Source organism: Diospyros lotus, chromosome 9 (assembly GCF_014633365.1).
Source record: "Diospyros lotus cultivar Yz01 chromosome 9, ASM1463336v1, whole genome shotgun sequence".
Lineage (NCBI taxonomy): Eukaryota > Viridiplantae > Streptophyta > Magnoliopsida > Ericales > Ebenaceae > Diospyros > Diospyros lotus.
The window spans coordinates 11647538-11675374 of NC_068346.1; the positions used below are offsets into that span (position 1 = coordinate 11647538).

Below are 27837 nucleotides of genomic sequence, written 5' to 3' on the forward strand. Positions count from 1 at the left end.
TGTTTCACAAAAATATAACAGCTTGAATTTGATAAGATTTGCTCAATTTGAGCAAGCTTGTAATAGCCATAAGAATTCATGGTTATTGATCGAGAATATTTGAGACTATCAGTAAAATAAGAAACGAGGTCAGGCATAAGAAGCAAGCTTAGCCTTCGATAGAATTACCCTCGAAATAAATGCATATATTGTTAATGTGGCATATTGTCTAGCACTACTATCGCTTGTAGGTGGAGTCTTTTGTATTCTTCGTAACCATGCGTTGGTAATATACACTAAACCCATAATATGTATTCCCACCCTAGATTATACGAAAGTACTCAAGGTTTGCTAGTGATGGGGTAGTTTGTCTCTGTTTTAATGGACCAATGTGGAGACCCTATCTAATTGAGATTTGTTTAGAACCATGGCAAAGGCACTTCTATGATAAGGTTATGCAAGAAGCATGAAATACCATGATGGGAGAGTACCCTATTTGTCTTAACCCTGGGAAAGTTTGGGGACAAATTTTTATAATGGTGAAAAATGTAAAGACCCGAAGATTTGAGGAAATTTAAAAAATTTGAAATTAAATAAAAAAGTGGCAAAATGGATGAAATAAATAAATAAGGGAATTTTTTTTATCGTGTTTCATGTAAATGTTTTGAGTATGGGTATTATTTAAGGCTCTCTTTGGAATGAATGAACTTGAAATTTGGAATTCATTTGTAAATGAATTATCATATTTGGAATGAATCAACTTAAAATTGTTAGGATTGCATATAGAAATAGCACCAATACCCCCGCGAAGGGGGGGGGGGGGTGAATTAGGCTATTTAAAAAATTGATTGAAGTTTGAAATCCTTTTTGGTGAAAAATGAGATTTTAATGCTTGTAAGAGAATTGCTTAGAACTATAAGTAAAATAAGAAAGACACAAGTGATATATAGTGGTTCAGCTTAAACTAAGCTTAATTCACTACCTTACCTCCTCACTAAGGATTTTTCAACCAATCCACTATAATTCTCCTCTCTTTGGATAGGCGCTTTAGTTAACAAGTTAGGAATTTACAACCTCTTGCTTAGACAAACAAGCCCTCTAGCAACAAGTTAGGTATTACAACCTCTTGTTTAACCAAACAAGCTCTCTAGTAACAAGCTAGGAAATACAAACCTCTTGCCTAAAATAAGCAAGCCCTCTAGTTATAAGCTGGGTAAGATAGAGAGTGATACAATTGATGAAAGAGTTTGAGAGACAAACCTCTTAGTTACAAATTCTTCTCACAAATGAATACAAGGCTTGGAAATAAAATTTTACAAAGTTAATGCAAAGCCTTGGAAGAGAAAAATGAATGGAATAATGAAGCACAAAATGAATAATCACTTGAGAGCTTGTAATATGATCACTTCACTAGTTTGAATTATCTAACTTCTATTTATAGTGGTTGACGTGATCTTGCAAGAATATAGTCGTTGGTAGTGGGAAGAACACTTTGGATTAGTGGAAAAACCAGCCGTTGGGGATTCTTGCGACAAAAATGGCCGACAAATACAAGGCATCGGTTGACAATCTAAGAAATAATTGTTGACACCGTCTTGCAAGGCATTCTGTCGGTTGACAGATCATAGATGATCGATCGACAAACAGAGGCTTAAAATGCAAAACATGAAAGGGTAATCCTTCTGATGGTTGACAACTTTGAAGCAAACGGTCGACATATTTGGTAAATAGCATTCGGTCGACAGATCCATTTGGATCAGTAGACAGATTAAGACAAAACATCAAATTTTAAGGAACTATCATTCTGTCGGTCGACAGATCAAAGAGGATCGATCGATAGATTAATGCAAAACATCAAATTTTAAAAACTATCATTCTGTCGGTCCATAGATCAAAGAGGATCGATCGATAGATTAAGGCAAACTAGCTTAAGAAGTCGATAGATGGCTTGTTTTTTCTTGAAGGATATTTACTTCATTTTATCAATACAAGACACCAATTTTAAAAGATCTTTGGGGATAATTTTGAGAGATGTTAAACTTTGTTTTTCCAATCTCCTTTGATGAACAAGACAGTTTTGTGTTTTGAAAATGTGATGCTCATATAAGGTGAAATTGATTTTAGTTTTGAAAAGAAACACATACATAATTTTAGGTACACAATTTTTCATCATCAAAACCTTATCACAAGAGTAAAATATAAAAAATATGGAATTAAATTGAATTCCACGAATCTATGTTTGGAGTGAATCCATGATTAAAGTTTCATTTACTTTTATTTCCTAAAATACCCTCGATATAATAACCTTGTTAAAGTAAAGAAAAAACAGCTGTTGTATTACTCCAAGAGCCTAGAGAAAGTTAGTATATATCAAGGATAAGTAAGGAAGGAAACAACACCAGCTGGATACCTTTTGGGCTGAATGTAGGCAAAGAACTCCCGGGTTAAGTGTGATTGAGTTGGGGAAACTCAAGGATGGGTGACCCCTTGGGAAGTTCGCGTAGGCCCATCAGGGTAAGTTGTTCCGGTCCTTCCTATCGCTCGAAACAGGATGTTATAGGTGGTATCAGAGTCGACCTTTAGTAAAGGCGGTCCAATGAGGGTGGGGAGTGGTGCCAGGGCTCGAGGGACTATCCAAGGAGCGACTTTTGACAGGTTTTTAGGATGGCAGCCCCCAAATGGGAGAAGATCTTTGACCAATTGTAAGGTCACATGACGAGGATGTCATGTGCTCAAGGGGGGAAGAATGTAATACCCCAAGAGCCCAGAGAAAGGTAGAATATATCAAGAATAAGTAAGAAAAGAAACAACATTAGTTGAATACCTTTTGGGCTGAATGTAGGCAAAGAACTCTCAGATTAAGCGTGTTTGAGCTGAGAAAGTTTAAGGACGTGTAACCCCTGGGAAGTTCGCGTAGGCCCATCAGGGTAAGTTGTTCTGGTCTTTCCTATCGCTCGATGCAGGATGTTACAACTGCTATCTGAAAAAAATGAAGAAAACATATATACATATTTTAATATTCTATGATGTATATGTATATATTAATTTTGAAAATTATTTTTGGAATTAGGAATTAACTAGTTATGTTCAACAATTTTAAAATAACTAAATATGAATAATATAAGTGCTCGAATAAAATTATATTGAAAAAGCCTTGGCTTGCAATCTCCAACAGTGACCTTGGAGTGCTGAGGGCCGACGACGAAGATAAAGACAAAGTTTGGTGGTTAGGAAAGTGGGTGAAGGTATTTTTGTCCATAAACAAATTTTATTCTCAAGCTGTGGAATTCATTTCCAAATTCCACTTGGTTTCGTTGGTATAGTTGAACTCCACAGAATTCAATTTCACAATTTTTTTTTTTTTCATTCCGAACATAAAAAGTTGGATCTAAATAAATTATAGAATTCCACAATCATCCCAAATAAGGGGTAAGAAATAATCCAAATAAGATGACTTTATTTTTTTATTTTATAAGAGAGCTTTTAAGTTGTAATGCTTTTAAGCTAATAAGGTGTTTGGATAAAATGTGTTCTACTGATGCTAGTTATATAGTTATGTGTTTGGTAGAAGAAAAATTTATAAGTTGTAAGAAATTATAAAATGGCCAAAAAGGTATACTAGTTTTTACAAAGAAATCCGTAAAAAAGTAATTTTGTGATACATAATTAATTGTATTTTATCACAAAATATACCGTATGTTGTTAATAGTTATATAATAAATTTGATATTTAACTAATAAATATGATTTATTCTAATTGATAAAACTATATATGGATATATTTTCAAAGATATTTGTGTTGAGGTTTGCCTAGAGTTTTCTGATTAGAAGATCAGTGGAGCGTTGATGGCTTTTGGCTGGAAGTTATTAGACAGTTAGGGTTTCTTTAGCCAAAGTGTAATTAATATAAACTTTGGGGGTCTAATTGTAAATACCCTATAGTTATTAGTTATATAGGGGGTTTCGCCTCCTCTATAAATAAGAGGGCAAGGCAGCAGTCTAGGAGATCATCTCTCTTGTCAAGTTCTCGGTTACTATTGTGAGTATTCTTTGTTCTAGAGAAAGTGAGGCATGTGTATTGTGTTCTTAAGCTTTCTTGGAGTGAACAAGGGTTGTACTTGAGCGATAGGATTGAGAGAGGGCTTGGGTTTTGTACTGATCAGTTTCTTCTCAATAAAAGCTGTTGGATTGGGGTGTTGGACTGCTAGATGTAGAGCCAATTAAATTGGCTTGAATTAGGATAAATCTGCTGTCTCTTTTATGGTTTGATCTTTTCAATTCTGTTATTTTCTTTTCTGTTGTTCATGTTTTCTATTCTTACATTTACACTGCATCCGAGAGTGTTGGAGAGGGTTTATGTGAGGGTTTTCTCGCCTAAGGGTATAATCTAAGAGTCCTAAGGTTAATAATTTGTAGTTATGAAACCCATTGTTAACAATGTAGAAAGAGAGAAAGAGAGAGGGATTGACAACTGACAGTGGTGACGAAAAGAGGATGATTGAAGGAGATAGCTATGTTAAGAGATCTAGAGTTGTTAACCAAAGAAAGAGAAAGAGACACGGGTTGCAAGTTGTTGCAGCGAGATCAATGGCGGTGTCGGTTGGAGAAAGGGACAAAGGTAGGAGTGATATGGCTAACGAAAGGCAATCACATTAGCGAAAAAGCAATAGGGATGGTAGGGACATTTGATGTAATGTTTAGATTCCTTAAGCGTAAATTGGTATTTTTGTCAGTCAATAGAAGTTGTTTTCATATGCTTGAAAGCTCTTAGAAAAAAAAGTTGATGAAAAAGCTTTCAAGTTGCATAACTTTTAAGCTCCAAGAGAGCTAAAAAGTGGTCAAATCGCTTTGCTAAACAGGCTCTAATACACCCTAACCTGGTTGCCTATTCTTGGATTGATGTTGTTGAATAACTATTACATTGTGTATTTCGAAGGCTTGTAGTTGCTTTGCATTGTATGATAGCCCCTCCAATTCTTATTATCATCTCTCTCTCTCTCTTTCTTCATCTTCTTTTTTTTTTTTTTTTGTGGGCGACTCCAACCAGTTGTTCTCCAACTTTGGCTTCTTCGACCACCACAATTCCTATTCTCCATTGATCTTGGTTGTGGCATCCGTGTACACCTGTTGATTATAGAACCTACTGGTTCCAAATTCGAAAGTTATTACTAATGGTTGTAACATTTAAAAACAAAATTATTTAGGTGATTAAGAATATTTTCATTAATTTTATCTTAATTGGTTTTTAATTAACGTTGTTAGTGTTGAAACTTAATGGAAAAGGTGTACTGACAATAAAGGGAAAGTATTGGGACATCTACGACCATAAACAAACCACATGGGTGTTTGAGCAAAAGGCCAAACTATATAGGATGTGAGGGCAATTTACCCTAACATATACATTTAAAATATGTGAAAGGGAAAAAAGGGCCATGGGCTAGCCATTTGGCTAGACTGGCCCAATATGGGTTAGCCCACAAGGGGCAACCCATTAGGGTAAACTCAAACTTGGCTATAAAAAGGACTCTAAGGCTTCTTAGTGCTTTTGTGATTTTCCATTTGCTACACAAACCCTAGCCCCCTCTCTCTCACACACATGTGCACACATAGCTCCCGATTGCTGTTCACCCAATCTCATCATCCCTGTTCACCCAATCTCATCATCCCTTCGATCTCTCTTGATTTGTGTTTCCTTTCTCACCGATCTATTCCTCTCAGTGTCTCTACGTCTTCCCTTTCTTTTTTCGCCTCCTTGCTGTCGCATCGTTGCCATCAACACCGCCTCCCCTGTCCTCTAGTCTGATTGCTCTCTCTCATCCAAATCTTGGTAAGAATCTTCATACTTAGTAAGAGATAAGAGTCTTAAATGAGTGTTTTTATTTCAAGGTCATAAAGGAGAAGTCTTCCATATAAATCTATACTTCCTTTCCTTTAATCAACTCACCCTTTCTTTTCTCTAATTTCTCTCTATCATTGAGTTTATATGTGAGGATGAGATATTGAAGAGGTCTTCTAGAGTTGAACATGCAAGACACTATACATCATCATACAAGGAATTAGAAGATTGATCAAGGTTTTTCGCATCTCTATCTCTAGATCTCTTTGATCTTACCCTTCTTTACTTTCTTGAGTTTATTTTTCTTTATCTAAAATTTGAAGTCATTCTAGTTTTTTTTTTTTTTTTTTCAATTTTTTGTACTAGTAATTTCATTTTTGTAAAGATTTAATTTAGCATTATTCCTTTCCTTTGTTTTTAGCATTCCAAATTGTTGAGTTAAATTATATCCCATTTGGTACTTCTATAAAAATAAGCATATATAGAAGTTTTAAACCAAACTCGTGGTCACCGAAAATTAAATCGAAATTTTGGTAATCTAGGAAGGAAAAAAAACAATCTCATTGAAATTTCAATTAATTGAAGCATTTAATTTTAATAATCTCTTTATTTTGCCTTAATTCATTTGATATATTAATGTGGATAGAAAATGAGGTGCCATGGGGACACAGGGCATGTGCCTCTTTATGATCCCCTCCCCCAAGTTATTTTAGTAAGTAATAATTGCCTACTCCATAGTTAGCAAGAGATAGGAGTCATAAATTGAGTGTTTCTTTTCTTTTTCTTTTTTTGCCATAAAGGAGAAGTCCTCCATATAAAACTACCCTTCCTTTCTTTAAATCAACTCACCTATTTTTTTCTTTGGTTTCTCTCTAGCATTGTGTTTATACGGGAAGGCGCAACACTCTAGACATCATTTGACAAGGACTTGAAAGATTGCTCAAGGTTTTTCACATCTCTCTCTCTCTGATCTCGCATTCTCTCTCTTCCTTTTTCATTTCTTTATTTATAGTTTGAAGTCTTTTCATTTTCTTTATTTTTTGGTGTTATTATGTATCCATATTTAAATTTGTAGATATTAATTATAACATTTACATTGATTGTGATTTTACTAAATCACTTTTGTTTAACAAATGCGTTGGTTTTCTTTGGTAGCCGCAACAATATATTTGTTCATAACATGGTTTTACACCACAGCTATGGCCCAACAAGGAAGGGCCCAAAGCAAAAGAATTTGTGAAATCATGAATGCACCCTATAAAACAAAATACCCATTCTAATATGAATATAGATTTGGCAAGTGTCATGTCATATCAAGTGACAACTTTTTGTTTAACCAGTATAAGACGCAAGATTTTTCGAGGTTCGTTAAATTGCCAAAATATGATGCTACATCTATTTATTAATCAAATATATATATTTTTTTTGTAAACTTGTATTTTGTTCTCATTTTTGTTTTAGTTTATTACTTCCTCAAGTGGTTTAGCCATTTTTCTTCCCATTTTTGGTAATTAACCATTTTATTAGTCTAACAGGCTTCTCATGAAGAAGACACAACTATTGTCTATCGACCAGAACACAAAAACAACCAATGCCCTTATTACATAGTTAAGCTTTGAATCAACAAGAAGATAAAATCAATTACAATCACCAGATCATAACCTAACGAGGCAAGTTTTAGCACAGTTAGTATAAAACATAAACGGCAACTTCTACCAGCATAATTTACCCCCTAATGAACTAAATAGCACCAATGCAATGTTCACTTTGTAAAAATCTTTTCTCGGGGAGTTGACTTTCTAGTCTTTGTGACTTCAACCTATGGGATTGAGGGTTGGTTGTTTAGCCTAAGGTGACGCATTCAATGTTGTATCTCGGTTTTCTTTTCAGGGAAGATACTATCAATGGAGGTGAATTTGTAGGTAGCTTCCATTAATGCTATGTCATTGGTGGGAAAGATTCATGTAAAGAAGATGCTAAGTCCTCAGGTGGTGAAAGCTGTACTATGAGAATCATGGGGATTGACATGTTGAGTAGCAATCATAGCATGGGATAAGAACATGTTTGTCCTTCATTTCTCGAATAAAGGTGATATTAAAGTGGTTATGAGATGCCAACCATGCAACATTAATGACAAATTGCTACTTTTGGAACAAATAGAGGAGAAAATGATACCTGTAAAGCATAGCTGCAAAGAAGAAGTAAGGATTTGACTTGCTAATTGATCCTTTGCCATCGTTTACTAGGGAATTAGACTGGAATATTAGTGTGCTGAGTTTTTCTGGGGTTGAGGTACAAGAAATAGGATATAAAGGTATCGATGAAACTTCCAAGTTAAAGGCAGGTAGCTACTGATGAGAGGAGAGGGATTCTCCGGTCTTTAGCGAGACCAGGATAAGCTCTTATGGCTCTGTTGTAAGCAAGAAAGATCTGACTTTCATACACAAGTTGGGGTATCAAGTTTGAATCACAGAAAGGTTTTGCTTACAGACATAGAAGAATGAATTGAATTTATGCCAGAGACAACTGGGATGTGATATGGCTTGGATTCAACTCATCAACTAGAATGCAAAGTGGCAGCTCAAAGTGGGGCTTTAGCCAATTTCACCAAGGGTTTACGAGGTGATTAGGGACTGCCCGAACTTAAAGTTGACTCATAGGGAAATCTAATCCAGCCTTTTCAAATAGCAAGAATCGAATTGTCATTGAAAGCAGATGCCATTGGATCCAACTCGAATGGAAGCTTTGGACTGGCTAAGTGCTGTTGAAGGAATAATTGCAGCTATCTCATCCAGATCTGTTGTTGGAGGAGGATATCTTGATGAAAGGGAAATGTCACTTTCAGATTTGAGTCTTGCTTCAAGTTGTGGATGTTAGGGCAGGGGCATAATGTCACATTCCTAGGGTTAGCTAGGATTGTGATAGGAATTAGGAGAGAAATCAGAATTGAAGGAAGGGGGAAATCAGTAGAAAGAGGGAGAGAAATTGAGAAAAATGGGGGAGAAACAAGAGGGAGATTGGAGAGAAATCTTAGAGAGAAATGAGAGTTTCATTCATTTAATTCAAGCATAATCCTCTCCTCTTACAATTGGCCTTTTTATAGGCATAGCTAGTTGTTTAACTAATTTCTAACAGCACCTATGTGCTCCTAACAAATAACCAAATATCCCTAACAAACTCTGATACCCTATTACAATAATGCCCCTTTTATTGCTCCTAGGGTCATGAGAATTTCCTCACCTTGAAAGGTTTCTTGTCCCCAAAAAACTTATTATAATCGAGCTATTGTTTCTTCATTCAATGCCCGCTTTCTCTGTCTGTTTAATTTCTCTTTCTTTCTTTCTTTCTCCTTCTAGGCCTCTTCTTCTTCATTCTTATGTTTTCAAGATCAATTCCAAATATAAATTGGCCCAGAATTTCAATAGGGAAAACTTCATCGAGTTCCAGCTCAATACAACCACCCCCGGTAATAGCTATCCAATCAAGCTTGGTCTCCAATCTATGGACATGATCAGCCACTTCTAGATTGACATAGCTAGTAGTTGAACCTTGGACTAGTAGCTGAACCTTGGAGTCTAATAGAAGGACCATGCATGTTCGTGACTTCCGTTAGTACTTCATTACCGTCCAATACAAGTTAGGAGAGAAGATCTACAGCCATAGTTGCTATTATTATATCCCTATTTAACACACAGCTATGCTCTGCTGCAAAAATATCAACAATAGCCTTGAAATGCAGCAATGGAGGATTGTAGACTTGCCTTGAATACTCATACCAAGGCTGTTTGTGAGCATTAACATTAGGAGCTGCTGCCACTTCTATTCCACCCAACGATTTCTCAACCACTGACACTTGGCCTCCAACTTGACCTTCTTCCCTAACATGATTTATAGCTCGATTAGGCTATGCATCTCCAGAATCATCAGCTTCTTGTTCTTGTAAAGTGTGGCCAACCCCAATCTCCTCGTGTACTTGGTGAAGAGGCTTTTCTGGCTCCTTCTTTTGCTGCTTCCAGAGATCAATAGTATCAAGTGTCTCAACACTAGTAAGAGTGCTTGAGAGGTTGCCAATTGATTGAGTGCCATCCTCCAATTCCTTTTCCTCACTCTCTTCTTCCACCTCCTCTTCTTCCTCTTCTCCTTCTTCCTTAAAGTTGGACTGATCTTGTTGCAGAATCCCAAAAACATCACCCTTGAGAACTTCTTTTCCAAAGGAATTGATGTGTTCCTTTAATTCTCCTTTTGCATCTGTCCTATCCACCTGATTGTTACCGATTCTCTTTGGATAATGCCATTCACCACCAATACCATTTCCGATATTGTAGTCATCCTTCTTGTCATTGTTGCTGAAATCAAACTACTTCTTTTTCTGCCCAAAATCTAAAGTAAGCGATGAATCGCTCTTCCATAGTCTTGACTTCTCCTTCAACTGCTCCATTTTAAGGAATTCCTCTTTATTAAAAATTCCATAATAATCCTCAAAGAATTCTACAGGGAAGCTATAATGATACTTCTTAGTTAGTATCATCGCAAACTCTTGCAATTGCTCGTGTATCATACGGATGAATTCCTTGCTCGTATCATGTACCACTCTTCTTGTTTCCTTGTCCAAGTGGCTGATTTCATTCTCAAACTTCTTTTTCATCGCTCTTCAATAGTCAAACTTGAATCAGGAGCAAGTGAAGTCAATGGTCACAGAACAAGCAAAATCTGCTTTGAAATTGGCTTTTATGAGTTGGCGGAATTTCGCTAGAAGCTGTCGATCTAGATCACAGTCGAAATTCGCCTAGCTTTGCTTGTTGCTGAGATAGCTAGATTAGAGTCGCCTCTGAGATTCCTCTAGGTGTTGTCAGAATCACAACCAAGAAGCGTGGCCCAATGGATTGCAGTGACTGAACCTAGATTAGCTCCAATTTTGCCTTCAATACTTGCCTAATCCAACTGCTCAGTTGCGCCTCCAAAATCTGAGCCTAACCATTAAGAAATTATCGGAATCACAATCAGAATTGCGAGACCTTCGCCTTCAAGATTTGTACAAGAGCTCGCTACTGAGATTGCCTAGCTCGTCTTGTTTGGAAATAGTCGAAATTCGTCGATGATCTACTGTGACCTATCGCGATGATCACAATCGCTATCTGATTCTCGACCCATTTGATTTTTCCTGCTGAAATTGCCACGAATTCTCAAGCCGAGAGCCACTCCTCCGTCGGATTCACGAGAAGCTGAATTCGCCTGCAAAATTGAATACGAACCGTCGATCGCCTGTGGAATTAGCTTTGTTGCATTGCGGTTATAAATCACCCATCACGCTTTTGCTGCGTCGCTTTGATCTGCCTTCACCTTCGGAATTGCGATTGCCTACCCGCTGACAATCATCTTCATGCATCGGAATCTAGTTTTGAGAATCAATGGCCGAGAATTAATCCTCAGCCAAGAGACCCACCCAAACTTGCTGAAGTTCTCAAACTCACCGAGTCCGTTGAATCACCAGACCCTAGACTATAATGACTGAAATTGATTGCACTAGCCCTCAAATCGAATCGGAACCACAACCAAGGATTGCCTGCTCTGATATCATTTGTCACATTCCTAGGGTTAGCTAGGATTGTGATAGGAATTAGGAGAGAAATCAGAATTGAAGGAAGGGGGAAATCAGTAGAAACAGGGAGAGATATTGAGAGAAAGGGGGGAGAAACAAGAGGGAGATTGGAGAGAAATCTTAGAGAGAGAAATGAGAGTTTCATTCATTTAATTCAAGCATAATCCTCTCCTCTTACAATTGGCCTTTTTATAGGCATAAATAACTGCTTAACTAATTTCTAACATCACCCATGTGCTCCTAACAAACAACCAAATATCCATAACAAACTCTGATACCCTATTACAATAATGCCCTTTTTATTGCTCCTAGGGTTATGACACATAAGTGAAATTCACTTTTGTGACTTGACCCCATTCGGCTAAGTTGGAAGAAAAAAATGTGATAGTTATCCTATTGATTCACTTTACTTTTGGGAAGCCCATTAAATGGTTTTCTTTTTTAGGGAAAAGTAAGCACAACTCACGCACGACACAAGAGGCAAGTTCAAATCAATCCCAGACTTAGAGCGAAAGGGGTCCCGTTGCATTACCCAACTAGAGTGAAATATTACGCCGTGGCATTAATTGTTTTAGGCAACTATACAAAGGATTCGTGGATCTGAACCTATGGGTGAAAAACCCTAAGTAGCTATGGGGTCTTGATGTACTTGGAACAAAGACTGCTTACTTGAGCATGGCAGTTTGGTAGTTGTTCAATGATAGCATGAGATCCTCGCTAAGGTTTCGGGTTAGATAAGGGCATATACGTTGATGCTAACAAGGCAGATCTGATCAATCCACACAAGCACGATAAAATAGATTAAGAGCAAAGTGAGTTCTCAATTGCATTACAATTTCATACCACACTAATGCTTTTATGTCATTGAGGGTGCTGATTTGTGACCATGGATTGGTTAACAACTTTTTAGAGTTGAGAGTGTAAATGCCTGGTTTGATTTCAAAACCTATCCGTTCTGGGGCATTTGATTTGCTTTTTATTGCTCTCTTCCTTCGACTACTTCATAACCCTTCTAGGCTGCGTTGACTCTTTGAATGCCCTTTTTGAATTGCCTTGGATCAGTCCTATACTAGGTCATAATCAACCTATTCAAACACATTAGAGTTTTGGACTTGCATATAGTGGCTTCTTACAAACAAGATGAATGTTGGAAATGTGAGAGCTATAGCAAGCTTCATAGGAGTCCCAACTCATGTTGATATAGAAGTCATTGCAAAATGTGGATGGTTTGAATGCGTAAGAGTTAAATTACTCTTCAACTTCAATCAACCACTTACTGAAGTGTTGAAAATCACCAAAACAAAGTAGTTAGTTTAATAGTTAAATTTTCTCTTGAACGATTAGGTGATATTTGGTATCAACGTGGCATCTTATATCATGTCTTCATTGAGTTTAACAAAAGGAAGGCTTAGATTTCTTTGTCAATAAGTGCAAAATGTATCAAAAACTAGAATTGCCAATGTTTTGCTGACAAGGAAGGAAAAAAGAAAAAAGCCTGTGTTTAGTTAGATGCAGGGATAAAAGAGAGAGTGGAATAAGGAAGATCACAAGCGAGCAAGTGAAACTTTAGGCAGATGGGATATAGAAACTCCAAGTTGCAAGGAAGTAGACATGGTAGGTAATATTAGTTGGCTCTGACGGAAAAATGTGTCGAGGCATTAAGAACCTAGGTGTTATGTACTAGGAGGGTACTTAGGTAAACTGTAATGATGTGTTCTCTCTCTCTCTCTCTCTCTCGTCTTTTTGATCTCTCTCTTCCCTATTAATCTGTCGCCCTCAATTCCTAGGAAATTCTCTTGAATTTCTAGTATTCATTGTCAATTCAAAAGGAACTCCGAATTTATCATTGCTAGATCCCCGAGGATTTGACAATTTTGGTATCAGAGCATTTCTTGGGCCGCGGAGGTTGGAAGTAAGCTGCGATGGCCGAGGAAACAAGAATGAAGAGTCTCGACACTCAGGTGCAGCAATTTGGATCCATGACGAGCGATCTCTAGAATAGGGTGGATCAGCTGGAATTGGGATCCAACCGGAATCATGAGGCTATTTTGGTGGTTGATCGAAAGTTAGAGGCAATGGTCGCACAAATCCGTGATGAATTAGGATGGAGACGGAGACCGAGACCTAGGCTGGTTAGCACCAACAAGGTATGCCCCTGCCACGGTTGGAAATACCGCTATTCGATGGCCTTAGCCCTCGCTGGTGGATTAGGAGGTGCAAACGGGCATTTGAATGGTATAGGGGTGGTCGAGAGGCAGAAGGTGGTGGAGGCGGCCGTGTACCTTAATGATGCTGGTGACGCTTAGTATCAGGGGTGGTCCAAAGTCAGAGGAGAGTGCAGGTGGGAGAAATTTGCAGAGGAGCTGTGCGAGAGGTTTAGGGATCGAGGCCTATTTGATGTGGTGGAGTTCAATAAACTTAAGTAGGTACGACAAACACAATCAAGGAGTTCAATAAATTTAAGCAAGAAGGGTCAGTGATAAACTACCAAGCTTGTTTTGAAGAATTAAGGTCTCTAATGATGAATGAACATCCCGCCTTGACTAAAGATTATTTTGTTTCTAGTTTCATCCGCATACTTAATGATGAATTGAGGGCAGTGGTTAAGATGATGTAACCTGCAACTGTTAAGTAGGCTATTGAGAAGGCAAGATTACAAGAAATGGCCTTGGAAGCAATCTTTAAAAGCCACCACATCCCAGTAGGAATTAAACCTTCAACAGGTCAATAGTTGGATGGAAATCTGGGGATTGGAACATCAGGATGGAATCCTAGGGTTAATACTTAAACAAAATCCCTGGCCATGGACTAGAGGAGGCAGCTAGGGTTGTGCTATAGGTGTGAAGAGAAATTTAGTCCAAGCCACCTGTGCAAAAGGCAATTGCTGTTTATGGAAGGATTGGAGGAAGGAGAAGAAGTCAAAGATGATGTAGGGGTGGGATGAAGGACTAGCATTTGAGATTTCTTGAGGACAAGAAATCTTAAAGGGGGAGGGAATGTCACGATTTAGGCTAGTTATATTTTATTTTTATTTTTGCAAACATGTATTAATTAGTTATTTACAAATTAGTGATAGTTGTGTAGTCTTTGGGAGCAATTACTCTAGTGGAGGAAGTGGAAACTACTTTGTTAAAGTAGTGGAATAGCCTCTATATAAGGTTGTACCACTCTTGTACGTTTTTTAGGTTTTGATTAATTGAAAGTTAATTCTCTTTCTGAAATTCTCTCTTTGTCTTTCTCGGATCTCTCTATTTCTCTCTACTCCTCGTCTAAATTCTCCTTTCTCCTTCTCAGTTCTCAGTTCTACTTCTTTATCAGTCTGATTCTTCCCCCTTTTTTCCTCTCTATTTCTCCCTCTCTTTCAATTCTCTCATCAAAGGAATTACAGTCAAGCTCGGGTTCCTGACAAAACAATTAGTTGTGGCTAGGTCTAGTGTTGAGGTTGAGTATAGTGCAATAGCCGTAGGTGCATGTGAACTGTTATGGGTGCATAAGGTTATGACAGAGCTAGGATTGCTTAAAAAGAAGCCACTCTTACTATATAGCGATAACAAAGCTACAATTAGCATTGCTAATAATCTTCTTCAATATGATAGGACTAAACACATTGTGATTGATAGACACTTTATAAAGAAGAAACTAGTCAATGGACAATTGTGCATTCCCTTTGTTCAGTCAAGGCATCAACTGGGAGATGCCTTCACCAAGGCGTTACACAGCAAGGACTTCATGACTATGATATTTAAGATGAGTATGGAGGATATTCATGCATCATCTTGAGGGGGATTGTTGGAATCTCATATAAAACATGCAAGCAAGATAGCTGTTACAGCTATAAATATATAGTTATTATGCAAAGGTTGACCATAGTGGTGCAAGGCTGTAAATGGTTATTTCTATGACAGTAATCAAGGAAAACAACAAAGCAATCAATCTAAAATAATCATGAATGTATATATGCTATAATTAGGATGTTTCTTGGGTATACTTCCCTTATGTATTCTTTCCTTTTTTAGATTTCTAAATTGTAAATTTTGTGGTTATAAATAGAGAATAATCCGAAGAGGCAAGGTGTCTTTTGCCTATAATTTCAAAGCCTAATTGCTACTATTTTTACATAATCCATTAAGGAAGAAGAAAAAAGATAGAATTAGAGGAAGGAATACAAGAGTTTATATCTATGACAAAAATAACGCAAAAGCAAACCTACAAGAGAGTCCAAAAAAAAAAAAGTAAAGGTCCTATCACTACCTCAAGGACCCCAAGGCTATAATTGTAAATATAATAGTAGTTAGTTTAAATGCTTTTACCATATTGTACTCTAGGTTGTTGTTCATGTTTGTACCTTTCAGTAACAGCCTACAAATAGGCTAGATGGGTTAGAGAATAGATACAGATGAATGATAATTTGAATTTCGGTTTCTCTCTGAAATTGTCTAATCTCTCCTATTTCCCTCTGATTCTCTCTCTTTCTCTATTTTGGCTGCATTTCCCCTTCAATTCTCCCGAGTTCTCCTTTTTGTTCTAATTCTCCTTCTAATCCTCTTTGTTCTCAGTTCTTACTCCCTCAGATTCTTCCAATTTTCCATCCAAACCTTAGGAACATGACAATTTGTATCAAAGCTGACGATTCTCGGCTATGATTTCAAAATTTTTACCAGTTAGATCAAGGTCTAGAATTGGACAACAATTGTTACTAGCAATTTAGGGTTGCTGATTTCACGAATTTTAATCAAGTCTCAGCTGCAAATTTTGGCACTTGTTCAAATTTGAAGGCAAACCAGAGTAAAGCGACTCTTGGTTTGAATCTTGAAGGCGAAGTAGGATGATGATTCTCGACTATTAATTTCGACCTCGAATCAAGTTGAGTTTTGAAGGTGAAATAGGGAGTTGTGACAAGGGAGTCGATTCTCAGAAAGCTCAACAGAGCCGATTGAGTCATGGAAATTTGTGGATACAGAGGTGAATTCTTCTCAAAAGCTCAATAGAGCCGATTGAGTCACAGAAATTTGTGGATACAGAGGCAAATTCTCGTCCAGGTGATACTCATAGTCTATTTCGCAAAGCAACTTCTAACGAGCTAGTTGATATATAAACGATCGATTTAGAGCATTTCCTTGATCAAGCGATTCCACCTATGACCTCAATTTCGATGGCAGACGACACTAGGATGAAATAGATGGAGTCGTAGTTGCAGCAGGTGACAACGATGATGACAAAAATGTAGATCCGTATAGGATCTATAGAATTGGCGGTGGAAAAGAAGCTGGATAATGTGGTCGGCCAATTGCAAGAGGAAGTCAATCACACGTGCGAGGAAGTCGACAATTAGATACGCAAGCAGATGTAGAGTTTTATGATGATGTTCGCAATTGATTTTCCTCTTAGGGAGAGATCAGATCCGATCTTACCTGGAAATGGAACGTTCCAACCATTGCTGGTTCTACCTCAAATTCAGAGGATCTGGTAGCTCTGCTGATTCTCAGCCAATTGGCAGGAAGTTGAAGAAGTACCTGCAATGGATCAGGAAATTCAAGATGACTATCTCGGCAACAGTTTTGATCATGAGATGGTGGATTCATCTGTTGGAGATATATTGGTAGCTGACGCTACAAAGGAAGGCAGTTTGCTTATTCATAATTTTTCTACTATAACTCAGGATATTGTTCAAGTCAGAGAAGTCATTAAGGCACCACTGAAGGAGAAATTTGTGATAATGACTTCGGTTACTGAAGAAATCTTCTTTTGAAAGAATAATACTCTGTCAATTATTCTCTTGAGAATGCCACAAATATATACACAGTGAATCCTAAGAATTCTCCTAAATTTTAGAGATTAGATTCCTATATTTTAGGACTAGATTACAACAACATTAAATACAAACAAATCTAATAAAAAGGAAAGATAAGATATAACAGTAATATAAATAAAGATAAATCACAGAGGATAAATCAGATGATAACGAGTTTAGTAGCTCGACAACTCGGCCATTAGCTCGACAGCTCGGCCTTCCATCAGCTCGGAAGCTCGGCCTCATTAGCTCGGAAGCTCGGCCTCATCAGCTCGGCAACTCGGCCTTCCATCAGCTCAACAGCTCGATCTTCCATCAGCTCAGCAGCTCGACCTCCCAACACTCCCCCTCAAGTTGGGGAATAGATACAAGTCATTCCCACCTTACCAATTAGTAACTCGAACCCTGGCCTTGCAATAGTTTTTGTGAAAATATCAACCAGTTGATTAGTAGTTGGGATGTAGGATAAGCTGATTCTTCCTTCTTCGATTTCTCTCTTTATAAAACTCTTGTCAATTCTTACATGTTTCATTCGGTCATGCTGAAGCGGATTCTTCACAATACTGATTGCAGATTTGCTATCACTATAAACTTTTGTTGGTTGAGATAAGGATATCCCCAAGTCTTCCATCATCCTTTCCAGCCAAATAACTTCACATATCCCTTGAGCAATAGCACGAAATTCGGCCTCGGCACTGCTTCGAGCCACTACGGATTGCTTTTTGCTCCACCAAGTAACCACATTACCCCATAACTTGGTGCAATAACCTAAAGTTGACCTATTACCCTCACGTGAACCAGCCCAATTAACATCCACAAAACATTCAATTCTTCTTTCATTAGTTTTCCTGAATATCAGTCCTTTCCCAGCCGTTCCCTTGAGGTAACTTAGAACATGGAACACTGCATTCATATGTTTTTGAGTAGGAGAATGCATGTATTGACTTATGACACTTACTGCATAAGCTACGTCTGGCGTTGTAAGTGACAAAAATAAATTAGTTTACCAACCAACCTTTGGTACCTTTCTTTTTTAACAAGAGTGTCTTCTTTTTCTTCGACATTTCCAACCCTAGAGGAGTACCAGCCGGTCTACATGCTAACATCCTAGTTTCCTTTAACAAATCAAGTGTGTGCTTCCTTTGCGAGATGAATAACCCTTCTTTACTCCGGGCCACCTCCATTTCCAGGAAGTATCTCATGACTCCTAGGTCTTTCACTTCAAATTCAGTTTTTAATTGCTTCTTCAAATTTTCAATCTCCTGTAAGTCATCTCCTGGCACAATAATGTCATCAGCATAAACAATTAATATGGTCTTTTTTCCTTCTACTGTAGACTTTATAAACAGGGTACGGCTAGCTTGCCCTTGCTTATATCCCAAACGATTGAGAGTCATGCTAAATTTCTTAAACCAAGCCCTTGGAGATTGCTTTAATCCATATAGGGATTTCTTTAATTTGCACACATTTCCACTGCCAATTTCTTGTTCAAATCCTGGGGGTATTCTCATATATATCTCCTCATCCATGTCACCATTCAAAAATATATTTTTAATATCAAATTGAAGTAGAGGCCAATTAAGATTAACAGCAAGAGAAATTAATACCCGAATTGAGTTGAGTTTGGCCATAGGAGCAAAAGTCTCCTCATAATCAATCCCATATGTTTGAGTAAACCCTTGTGCAACCAATCTTGCCTTGTATCTTTCAACACTTCCATCTGCATTATGCTTTACTGTGAAAACCCATCTACAACCAACCATCCTTTTGTTTGAAGGTAGTTTAACAATCTCCCATGTGTTATTTTTCACCAAGGCACTCATCTGCTCCATAGCTGCAACTTTTCACTTAGGATCACTCATAGCCTTTTGAATATTCCTTGGAACGACAATGCTATCAATACTTGCAACAAATCCCTTGTACTGAGGGGATAACTTAGCATAATTCAAGTGATTAGACATAGGATACTTGACACAAGATCTTATCCCTTTCCTTAGAGCAATAGGCGTAGCCCAATCCAAATAATCCTTGCTAGTAGACTCATTCTCAATGCTGTTTTCTGATAGACTAGCATCTGGAAGTGATGATTGGTTTTGCTGTCCCTCAGGATGGACCTTTGAACGTCTAGAATATACTTGCAGAGGATTTTTAGCAGCTGAATATGGAGTTGAAACATGAGATTCAGCTATAGTTTCTGGCTGAGAAGATGGATTAGGAGAAATAGGAGAAGAGCTTGAAGGATCTGCCCTTATGCTATCGGAACTTGAAGGCCTAACAGGTGCAGAGGCCAAAAATTCTCCCCCTTGAGAGCATAAGGGCGGAGGAGCATCAAGGGAAGGATTAGGATCCGGGAGGGATGGAGATGCAGCAACTGAAACTGGTGAGGGGTAAAATGATTGGTCTTCATAGAATCTGACATCTGTGGAGACCAAGACTTGTCTTTTGAGTGGGTGATAGCATTTGTAACCTTTTTGGGGGGGAGAGTACCCAATAAAGATACATTTAAGGGCCTTGGGGTCTAACTTTGTACGATTAAAGCCGATTATTGCGAACATACACAGTGTAGCCAAAAATTTTTGGAGGAAGAGAATGTAAGTGGCTAACAGTTGGGTAGAAAGAACAAAGGACAGCAAGAGGGGTCTGAAATTTTAGGGTCTTTGAGGGAAATCTATTGATCAAATATGTAGTTGTAAGGATTGCTTCCCCCCAATAGAAATGTGGGACATGGGTGGTGAACATCATAGCGCGAGCCATTTCTAGAAGATGTTTTTTCTTTCCGCCACACCATTTTGCTGTGGTGTATATGGACAAGAGCTTTGATGTAAAATGCCATGTTCGGATAGATAATTTGTAAGGTCATGAGAGAAATATTCTCGACCATTATCAGTACGAAGAATTTGGATGGAAGTTTGAAACATCTTTAAGATGAGTTTGTGAAATTTCTTAAAAATGTTGCAAGCTTCAGATTTTTCCCTCATAAGGTACACCCAACATGCCCTAGAATGATCATTAATAAAGGTTATAAACCACTTAGAACCATAAATATTAGAGGTTTTAGATGGTTCCCAAATATCACTATGAACTAAATGGAATGGTTTAGATGACTTATAGGATTGAATTGGATGAGAAGAACGAGATTGCTTGGCAATGGTACACTGTTCACATGAGAAAGTTTGATTTTTATTAATGAAAAAATGTGAATACAAGAATTTAAGATAAGGAAAACTTGGGTGACCTAAACGATTATACCACAACAAAATCTTGGCATTGGTTGCGGCTGTCAAAACAGCCTTATTTGTAGAAGAAAAAATCCTATCCTCTGTTAAATAATAAAACCCATCCTTAGCTCTAGCATTGCCAATCATCCTCCCCGATACTTGGTCCTGAAATAAGCAATATGAAGGAATGAAGGTCACACAACAATTCATATCTTGAGTAATCTTATGGATTGACAATAAATTGCATCTTAAACCAGGAACATGTAAAACTGATTTAAGTTTTAAACCAAAAATACAAATTGTTCCGTGTTCTTTGGCTGGAGAGGGGGTACCATCAGCCATTGAAATGTTTATAGAGTTGTCACAAGGGGTGTATTCTGTTATTGAACAGGCTGAACATGCCATATGGTTAGAAGCACCCGTATCTACTATCCATGTATTCTTAGAAAGTTTGTTGGAACTTAGAGAGTAATGGGGATTACCTTGTAAAACAATAGCTTCCATAGGAGGGCTTGGAGACGATATACCTTGATTCAGCAGCTTATACAAGCTTTGAATCTGCTCCTCTGATAGGTTAAGGCTGGTACTACTTCCTGCTTCCTTTGGTGCATCAACTATGTAGGCAGTCCTTCCACTCTCCTTTTTTCCTCTTGGCTTCCAGTTAACTAGTTTCCCATGAATTTTCCAACATGTTTCTTTGATATGATATGGCCTTTTACAGTGGTCACACCACAGCTTCTCTCGTCCTAGATTCTTTGGTTGACTCTCTTCTTGTTTAAAACTTGCTAAAGTAGAATTTTGGTGAGTTAAAGGGGACTCACCTTGCTGATTTAGCATTACATTTCTTCGGCTTTCCTCCTTCCCAACCTCAGCAAAAACTTCTCGAAGTGAAGGCAGAGGTTTTGTACCCAAGATTCTGCCTCTTACTTCATCCAAATCATGGTTAAGGCCATGTAGAAAATCAAACACCTGATCCTTCTCAATCATCTTACTATATTTTGTACTATCCGCAGAACATTCCTAATTAATGGTGTAAAGCAGATCCATCTCATGCCAAAGTTCAACCAAAACATTAAAGTAATCTGTAACATTTAAATTACCTTGTCGTGTGGTCCTAATGGTAGATCTGATCTCAAAGCATTGAGATGAGTTATGTAAATTTGAGTATATGTCTTGGACCGAATTCCATATCTCCTTTGCGATTTTATAGAATAGGTAGGTTCTTCCTATTCTAGGCTCCATCGAATTAATTAGCCAGGCCATTATGGTGGAATTCTCGACTTCCCAGGTACCATATGTGGTTACTGTGCTCGGTGGAGAAGGAGTAAAGCCTGTTAAATAATCGGCCTTGCCTTTTCCCTTGATCACCAGCATAACTGACTGAAACTATTCCCTAAAGTTACTCCCATTCAACTTATGGTGAGTAATCTGTATAGGAAGATGATCAATTGAGTTGCTAGAAAGATTTGGAGAACTTGTGGCAGAAGCCTCGGTTAGAGTGGGATTAGGTTGAGTATCCGCCATTGATGAAACAGGGTGTAGACAGAAGAAACAAATAAAACTGATTGATGAAGCAAGGTGTGGACGGAAAAATAGAATAGAGGCTGCTTTAGGATCGAAGAGCAGGCTCTGATACCATGAAGAAATCTTCTTTTGAAAGAATAATACTCCGTCAATTATTTCCTTGAGAATGCCACAAATATATACATAGTGGATCCTAAGAATTCTCCTAAATTTTAGATATTAGATTCCTACTTTTTAGGACTAGATTACTACAACCTTAAATACAAACAAATCTAATAAAAAGGAAAGATAAGATATAATAACAATATAAATCAAGATAAATCACAGAGGATAAATCAGATGATAACGAGTTTAATAGCTCGGCAACTCGGCCATTAGCTCGATAGTTCGGCCTTCCATCAGCTCGAAAGCTCAGCCTCATCAGTTCGGCCTCCCAACAGTTACAATTGTTAAGCAACTAGAAGAATTGCTACTAGCTAATGTCCAAGAATTGAACCTTGAGAGGAATGGTTTTGGGAGAGAAGATTCTAAGAGCACTATTTCTTTGCCTTTGGTTTCAGAGAAAGTTGAGGAGTCCATAGCATTGGTAAAAGCATGTGTCAAACAGCTTCTAAAGCTGGTTTTGGAAGAGAATGTTGCTGCTGAAATGCTTATTGCTACCACTCACTAGCATAATTTTTGTATGAAGGTTAAGGAAATTACTAGAATTATTGGAGAAGAGAGCCTTGACATGGAGATCGTAAAGGGATACATTTTATATTTACAGGAAAGGCAAAAGAAAGAAGAGAAAAAGAGAAGAGGGGTAAACTAGATAGTGAAGGCAAGAATTGGATGAAGAAAATAGTGGTTGTTGCTGTAACGCAAAGAGGGGGGAATTGTCATGACCCCAAGGATCCCCAAAGCTATAATTGTAACTATAATAATAGTTAGTTTAAATGCTTTTACCATATTATACTCTAGGTTGCTTTTCATGTTTGTACCTTTCAGTAACAACCTATAAATAGGCTAAATGAGTTAAGAGAATAGATACAGAGGAATGATAATTTGATTTCTGGTTTCTCTCTCAAATTCTTTGATCTCTCTCTCGTTTCCCTATAATTCTCTCTCTTTCTTTGTTATGTCTGCATTTCCCCCTCAATTCTCCTAAGTTCTCCCTCTTTCTATCCTAATTTTCCCTCCAATCCTCTCTATTCTCGGCTCTTAACTCCCTCGAATTCTTCCAATTTTCCATCCAAACCTTAGGTGCTTAGAATATGACAAGTCCATGAAAGAAACACTTTGTTAAAGCACTAGGATTTTTGGATCTTTGGAGATAATACATATTGATCAAGGGCTAATGTAGCTCTGCTTTTTCCTGTTTGGTATGCCTCTTTTGCATGCTTCTTTGATTTGTTGTTTCTAGTTTATACCTATAGGAGACGAGTTCTTAGTTTAGTATGTTTTCTTAGTGTTATCATTTTATCTTGTATTGTAGCCTGCCATGCTTATCTCGATGTCAAACAACCAAAAAAAAAAAAAATTACCATGCACTTTCAAGTAATGAACCACAAGCCATCAACCATCACAAGTTGAAACGAGGGCATGGTATAAAACAAGATAGAAGTCAAGTTGTAAACTACAACCAACCACCAAAAATCAACAATTGTAAACCAATTGAATAACCACCTTAGGACCATTACGACTTCTCTTCGGTAGAACCAAAACAAGGTGAGAAAAATTCAATCCAAGATCCCAAGTTGCAAATTATAAGAGGATGACCCTATTCCAGTAATCTAGCACCACATTAGATATTGATCATTAGTCGTCATGCCATGAAGCGTTATCATACTCCCCAAGCATGAAGTCCAAGATATCATTACTTACAAATCGTTAATGTTTCAAAAATAATTGCTAATTAAATTTCCTATTTTCCTTCTTTTTTTAAAAAAAATCATTCTTGATTGGATACTTTTATTGTTGATATATACCACAATTTAAAGTTTTATTAATCACAATTTGTATATATTTGTCAATATTTCCATATCTTGAAAGACTATCATATTCAAACTAACTTTTTAGTTAGGGATAATAAATGGTTTGTTGCAGATTTAAATTGTTTACTTATAGTCTTAATGTAACAAATGAATAGTTTTGGATATATTTACTTTATATTTGTCAAGTTGTATTTTGCTTAACATGTTTAGATACATATAAGTTTTTCTTTTCTTGCCTTTTTTTATTATTATTATTATTATTTTTTTGCTTGGTGAGGTACATACATGAATAAAACAAAGCAAGATCAAGGATGGCAAGGGTTAAAGGGTAAAGATTTTGAGTCCTTTGATATCAGATAACGCATTCCTACAAGCAAGTTGGCAGGCTGAAGTGTACCAGTGAAGTTGGTTCTTTGACTCCATGTTGCAAGTTAATAAGCTGGGGAGTTGCCACATCTAGGTACATGGAAGAGTTTCCACAAAGGAAAACCATCTTTTATAGCGATGAAATCCTTGATGGCAGTGAATATTGAGCAGTGGAGGTCTAAAGGGTTGCAAAGGGACAACATCAACTACTACTTTTGCATTTGATTCGAAGCATACTTTCTTCCAATTACAATCTCGAGCAAGGATGACAACTTGCCAAATAATTGTTGCTTCTATTGTTAAGCTAAAATTCACATAGTATGGACATGTATGGAGAAGAATGATATGGCTTAATTTTGGACTACAATGCCAAGAGCAAGGTAGTCATTTGAGAAGAGCTAGCTAGCTAGCTAGCTTCCATATTTATCTTGTTATATCCTATCGAAGGGGGATGCCAAGGGGAATTAATCAAGAGATTGCTATATTATTTTTAGAATTTATATAATCGCTGGCCACCTCCAGGCCATGCCAACGCCATCCCTGGCCACCAGGCCACGTTCGCACCATCACAACCACCACCATGTTGGCACCATCATCTTTTGTTGAAGTTGAACCCCATCTCAAAATCATGATGGGATTTGCAGAATCTCATTGTGAAATTGCGGTCTTACTAGAAGAAGAAGATTAGATGGTGGGTTTTTGTTTAGGTTGGTAATTTTTGGATTTCATTAAGGGTAACTTTGTATTTGTGGTGTGGATTCCATGGAATGGGCATTTCTTTCCATAGTTGTAACCAAATATTGTTTTTGTTGGATTCCTATTCCCATTCCCATTTTATCAACCTCGATTTCGTCCACCCAAACGAGCCCTTAAGGTGGTTGGCAACACCATGAACCACTGGTTGTGAGTCCCCTTCAAATTGAACATAACTCAAATTTGTTCTTAGAAGCCAATATAGTAGCTTGTCGTAACTCAACTTTAATTGCATCTTACAAATTGCAAATCTTAAGAATGTTCAGAGAATTAACCACTAAGCTATCTTGAGACTTAAGAACAACTCCCACCAACATTAATTGATTAATAAATTATTCAACATCAAAATTAATTTTAACGCTCATATTTCTTTTTCTTACTCAATGGATTAAGATCCACATCAAGAACAACATATTCTCTTATCAACTTTTAATCTAAGGTCCTTGGGAAGATGCAATCTATCGAAAGGTACCTATTCTAAGTGGGTTTGGTCCTAATATTTCCACGCATGCACAATTAACAGGACCAAAAGGTTAATAGGCTTTTGTGAATGGAAGAAAGATTGACAAGAATTTTAGTGGGTTGAGGATAAGAAAAGGCCAATATGAGAAATTAGATGGCAACCATCTATCCATGAAATTTGCTAGAAGTCAAACCACAATATTCATCAAATTTGCATGGCCAAAAAGATAATGCAACTCATCATTAATGGGGATATGCTTAATGATTTCACTCATTGGGGGTATAATATTAGAATCAACTTTCCACAACATCATTTTTAGCTTCCTATGGATGGGGCTTTTCCAAATTTTCATCCAAGGAAAATTTGGGGTGGAGGAGTGAAGCCATTAGTAGTTTAGTTAGAACTCATAGAGAAAGAAGAGCCCGCATGATCTACCCAATGCTAAGAGTCCTTGTAAGGGAAACAAGGGATTAAAACATTGAGAACGGTAGAAACTAAAACAGGTTCTAAGATATGCAACAATCTATGAAGGATCCATTCTTACCTAACTAGGCAATTGAGATTGACAATTGGTACTCGTATTGAATAGGAAGGATCATTAGAAATGCTTGAAAAAAGACAGACATGGAACCCATGCTTTAAAAGGTTTCCCGGATGAAGGATTGACCTCTGGATTCTAGTCTGAATATGAGGATTGGACTATTTGGAACCCTTGAGAATTATAATACTTGTTGGTGCGAAACCCCATGTAGGCATGCCAACCTAGGTTTACCTCTTGGTGAGTTATTCTTTTGCTATAATTAGGTGTTTTTTTTTTTTCTTCTTAACTTGGTAGTGACTCGCAAAAATCTTGCACATAAATGTATCTCAATACATTTTCTCATGAAAGATAAACGTGCAATCTTTGTTTCATACCCAACATGCTCTACATTTCAACAAAAGCTCCTCTTACCTTGCTTTGTTGTTGAAGACTAGGCTTGAGAATGTTAGACGTGGCTTTCTTTCCATCTAGCTTTCTTCCTTTTTTCATTCTACAGCTTTGTTGAGCATTGTGGTGATTTCAGCGGGCAGGACACTCTCTTCTTCCACACTTCCTCTTAGTTAAACACTTAGCAAAATGGAACAAGAAACTTTTTCTCCTCTCTTCCTTAGAGCTACCAAGACACAAAATCGATGGGTTTTGTTGTGCTTTCCTCTTTGTTACTTTTGTAGTCTCTTGTTGAGATTATATCTAAGCTTTTGTTTTTCATCTTAATCCAAAGGCAAAATTCATTCTTGCACCATCTAAAGTTTATTTAAGAAGTTTTATATCTTCACAAATTCTATCTTCTTTAATTGCTAGATTAGTCTCCAACCCTTGATCACATATCATCCAAGGGCTATAATTTTTCTCTTCCACTAACTTCAAATTAGTTAGAAAGACTCCATCTAAGCCACAAAAACTAGTTGATTTGATGACTAATGTTTATGTAATTAGTGGCGGAAATCAATCCTAGCCTTTTAATGGGTCCAATCCTATGGCTTATATTAAGGCTACGTTTGGTACGATGAGACGGAGGGAAAGGAATTCACTTCTTTGTTTGGTTAGCACAAAGGAATGAAATGGCCCATTCCCCTAGGGAATGGCCATTCCATCAAAATCATGGAAAAGCTTTCGATCAAAAAATGGATGGAAAGCTCACCTATTCGATGGTATGGTGACAATTACTTTTTTACCCTCACAATATTCTTTTAATTGCAAAATGACACACATATATAACTCACAAATCATGTTTTACTTTTTCATCAACCCATCTTTTTGAAGAGCCTCTCCTAGTCACCGTCGCTTGCTTGCATCCACCACTTACCATATTTTACTGTCTGTGACGTATATATTCTCTCTTTTGAAGTCAACTGCTTGTTTCTGGCATTATTCGCCATCTTCCACTACAAACCACTATCTCCCTTTGTCTTTTTCCGTCGACCATCGCAACCTTCTGCCTCCTCTAAACCATATCTTCCCAAAAACCACCATACACCACCCCTCCAATGCCATCAGCACCACCACAACCCACCTTCCTTATCTCGCTTAGCCAATAGTCGTTGGGAACCACTTGTTCTATGGCCTTTCATCTCCTACGGCCAGATCTGGTCGAAATTTCCACCTCCCTACTCCATCTTTTGTTGCTTATCATTGGTTTCATTTGTCTCTGAAGTGGATATGGCTGGATTCGTCCTTACCTGCCCCACCTCTACTATCGGCACTATCGTGACCCACCCTCTTCTCTTTTGTTGGCGTCAAATGTCGCAAACCACCCCTCCCTCTCGTCCAGTGCCAAATCTAGCAGTTTCCATTT

The 27837-nt window shown here is 37.6% G+C and overlaps 1 protein-coding gene across 2 annotated transcripts in view; it reads left to right on the forward strand.

Annotated features, from left to right (window-relative positions):
• Positions 1–27837, forward strand: part of LOC127809117 (uncharacterized) — a 79888-nt gene that overhangs the window by 37579 nt on the left and 14472 nt on the right. For both annotated transcript variants that reach the window (XM_052347807.1, XM_052347808.1), the window contains exon 3: positions 6691–6759. The gene's annotated coding sequence lies outside the window, so the exon portion shown is untranslated. The remainder of the gene's footprint in view (positions 1–6690; positions 6760–27837) is intronic.